Source organism: Loxodonta africana, chromosome 19 (genome assembly GCF_030014295.1).
Source record: "Loxodonta africana isolate mLoxAfr1 chromosome 19, mLoxAfr1.hap2, whole genome shotgun sequence".
NCBI classification, from domain to species: domain Eukaryota; kingdom Metazoa; phylum Chordata; class Mammalia; order Proboscidea; family Elephantidae; genus Loxodonta; species Loxodonta africana.
The window spans coordinates 11,082,212-11,086,611 of record NC_087360.1 but is presented as its reverse complement, the minus strand read 5'-3'; positions in this window follow the sequence as shown (position 1 = coordinate 11,086,611).

The window sequence follows — 4,400 nt, the reverse complement described above, 5'->3', positions numbered from 1 at the left end:
CCAGGAAACTGAAACTCAGAGAGCTTTTCCGGTGGTGGCGGTGGGGCTGCCCCTGCCCAGAGGCTCTGCTCCGCCCCCCTGCCCCCTGGCTGTTCAGCACATAGTCTCCAGAGCCCAATTGTGAGTGCCTGCTACTTGCTAGACTTGTGCCCTTAAACAAATCACCTGCCGTCTTTGTGCCTCGATTGCGTTGAATAGGGATGACAGTGGTACCTCTTGTAGGGTTAATATGAGGATTAAATAATACCTAGAGAGTGTTTAGCAGGAGCTGGCACATGATAAATGCCATACAAGTGTTTGTAAGTAAATAAAATTTTACATACTGCCACAGCCTCCACCAGACTGAGGCCAGCACAACTAGATGGTGCTTGGCTACTGCCACCAACTGCCCTGACAGAGGTGTTTCTTTGAAGCTCTTTCTCTTCCTCCCTGATTCCAGTGGCCTGGGAACTCAGACTCAGTGAGAGCAGAGAGGAGAAAGAGATCCAGAGTGGCGCCTGAATTGCCCAGGGACACACAGTAAGTAGGCACCAGGCCAGACTCAGGGCTCAGGCCGGCCACTTGGCAAACACAGGTCCTAGAGTGGGTCAGGGGGCTGGAGCACCTGTGTGCCCAGTCCTTCTTGCACGCATGTGTGTATATGTACATAATGTATACACATGTATATACATGCACACACAGACAGAGCCTCACCTGTACTTGCCCCACCCAGCAATAGGGAAAAACAGAAGTTTCCAAGGGAAACAGAAACCACTTTGGCCGCCAGAAACGAAACTCACAGAGGGCCCCTAGGGGCCGCCTCTGTCCAGCATAAAAAGTTAACACCAAATCAAACCAAACCCACCGCCATTCAGTGGATTTCAGCTCATAGCGACGCTACAGGACAGGGTAGACCTGCCCCATAGGGTTTCCTGGGCTGTAAATCTTTTTTTTTTACTTAGAAATTACAATTTTTATTGCTTTCCCATCATTTTTTCTTTCTTTCTTGTTATTGTATTGTAGATGAAAGTTCACAAACTAGCTTCTCATTAAACAATTAGTACACATATTACTTTGTAACACTGGTTACCAACCCCACGACATGTCCTTCCTTGAACTTGGGTTCCCTATTACCTGTTTTCCTGTCCCCTGCTGCCTTCTACTCCTTGCTCCTGGGCTGGTGTGCTCCTTTAGTCCCGTTTTATGGGCCTGTCTAATCTTTGAATGAAGGGTGATCCTCAGGAGTGACTTCATTACTGAGCTAAAAGGGTGTCTGGGGGCCATACTCTTGGGGTTTCTCCAGTCTCTGTCAGGCCAGTTAAGTCTGGTCTTTTTTTTTTATGAGTTAGAGTTTTATTCTACATTTTTCTCCAGCTCTATCTGGGACCCTCTATTGTGATCCCTGTCAGAGCAGTCACTGGTGGTAGTCAGGCCCCATCTAGTCATGCTGGACTCAGTCTGGTGGAGGCTATGATTTATAAAAAAAAGATTTACAGCCCAGGAAACCCTATGGGGCAGGTCTACCCTGTCCTGTAGCATCGCTATGAGCTGAAATCCACTCAATGGCGGTGGGTTTGGTTTGGTTTGGTGTTAACTTTTTATGCTGGACAGAGGCGGCCCCTAGGGGCCCTCTGTGAGTTTCGTTTCCGGCGGCCAAAGTGGTTTCTGTTTCCCTTGGAAACTTCTGTTTTTCCCTATTGCTGGGTGGGGCAAGTACAGATGAGGCTCTGTCTGTGTGTGCATGTATATACATGTGTATACATTATGTACATATACACACACGCGTGCAAGAAGGACTGGGCACACAGGTGCTCCGGCCCCCTTCTTCATTTTCCCTTGCTCCAGACGAGCTGGGACCAGTGGAGTATCTTAGATGGCTGCTCACAAGCTTTTAAGACCCCAGATCTTGTGGATCTTTCCAACACTACTCATAGCAGAGTGGTTTAAAGAGTTTGGCCCTCAACAGTTTAAAAGGGTGAGATATACCATGGTTCATGGTTCAGCCGGGTTCCTCAGGTATAACATGAGGCAGCAATAGGAATCATTATGATGGTTTTGTGTCTTGCTTCTTTCACATACTGTTATGCTTGAGAGATTCATATACATTTTTGCATGAGGCTGTAGTTCATTGCTTTTCACTGCAGTATAGTATTCCACCTTATGAATTTGCCAGAATGGATTTACCTGTTCCACTATAGATGGATATTTTAAAAAAAAACAGAAAAACCCAAGCCTGTTACTGTTGATTCCAACTCATAGAGGCCCTATAGGATAGAGTAGAACTGCCACATAGGGTTTCCAAGCCCATTACTGTTGAGTCGGTTCCAACTCATAGAGGCCCCATAGGCTAGAGTAGAACTGCCACATAGGGTTTCCAAGCTGTAATCGTTATGAAAGCAGACTGCCACATCTTTCTTCTGTGGTAGCAGCTGGTGGATTCGAACTGCTGACCTTTCGGTTAGCAGCCAGGCACTTTAGCCACTGCCACCAGAGCTTCTTGATGGGTATTTTGATTACTTCAATTTTTGGTTTATTAGTAGCAGTGTTGCCATGTACAATCTTATACATATCCTGGTGAATACGAGCACCACTGGCCCTTGAAAAGGGATAACCTCTTAACCTAGGAGTTCAAAACCCATTTGGGATCATAAGAATGGTTGCACAATTTGAAGAATGTCATCAATGTCACTGAATTGTACATGCAGGAATTGTTCAAAAAATAAAACCTTTCTGGAGTCATGGATGTCTTGGGTAATCTGATGAACGTTGGGTCCAATCCTTGAAACGTACACACACACACACACAGAAAGGAGGCAAACAGCATTGAGACGGAGACAGAGTTGTGGTCCATTAGTCCTTCAGACTAATCTTTCTCTTGTGCCTTTGGTTTTCTTCATTCTCCCTTGCTCGACAGGGTGAGATTAGTGGAGTATCTTAGATGGCCACTCACAAGCTTTTAAGACCCCAGACACTACTCACCGAAGTAGAATGTAGAACATTTTCTTTATAAATTGTATTATGCCAACTGAGCTAGATGTTCCCTGAGACCATGGTCCCCACATAGGCTGTAAATCTTTGTAGAAGCAGACTGCCACATCTTTCTCCTGCAGAATGGCTGGTGGGTTCGAACTGCTGACCTTTTGGTTAACTGCAGAGTGCTTAACCACTATGCCACCAGGGCTCCTCTATAGTATGTAATTAGTATGTAATATAAAAAAAACCTTTGCCATTAATTCTGATTCATAGCAACCCTATAGGACAGAGTAGAACTGCCCCATAGAGTTTCCAAGGAGCACTGGTGGATTCTAACTGCCGACCTTTTGGTTAGCAGCTGCAGCTCTTAAACACTACACCACCAGGGTTCCCAGTGGCAGGTAAAAATCCCTGAGTGTGGTAGGCAAAGGGCCCTGCCCTGCTCATTAGCTTACCTTTTACTGCAATATTGACAGGTAGACTGGGCTGGGGGCAGAAGGCCACTTTCCGGAGGAGAATATGGAGGCTCTGGACATTGAGAGATTTGCCTGTCACACAGGTAGCAAGCTGCTAACAAGCTAGGTTCTCCCTTCATGATGCCTGATTCCAAAACCCATCCTTCATTATTATTTTTTAAACATTTTATTTTGAAAGAACTTGAAATGTTGAGAAAAAGTGCAAATAAACTCCCTAATATCCTTCACCCGGAACACTTGACCACATTGGCCATATCTTTCTCTCCATAGATTGTATGGGTGTTATTACTGAACCTTGTGAATATACTAAAAACCACTGGATTATGCCCTTGGAAATGGTGAATTTTATGGTATGTGAATTATATCTCAAGAAAAAAGTTGTATCAGTAAAAAAAAATTTTTTTTAATTAAAAGTTTTCTTTAAAATCCTAGACTTGGTCTTCACTTTTGTCTCCTGGCTGCAGATGAGGGCTTCTTCATATGTTACCAAGGAGGCCTGCTGGTTTTGAGACAGGTATGGAGTCCTGAGGTAAAATTAACCCTCTTGTCAACCAAAACCCACTGCCGTCGAGTTGATTCTGACTCATAGTGACCCTATAGGACAGAGAAGGACTGCCCGATAGAGTTTCCAAGGAGCGCCTGGCGGATTCGAACTGCCGACCTCTTGGTTAGCAGCCACAGCACTTAACCACTATGCCACCAGGGTTTCCACTGCTCTTGTCAACAGAGGCTGTAAAAAAATATTCCAAAGCAAACAAGATATGGCTAGGCCTGACTCGAGGAAACCAGTATCTCAACCTGAGGCTAAATTCTAAATGATAAGTAACCAGATTTCCCCTAACACTTCCTTTTAGGATTACTTTTCAGGCAAACCAACTAAAACCAGAATCCTGAGCAGGCAAAGAAATGATTCGGTTGATGGCTGGATGTCCCTGTTCCATAGTGAGTCCTGCCTAGGAACCAAAAGACTCA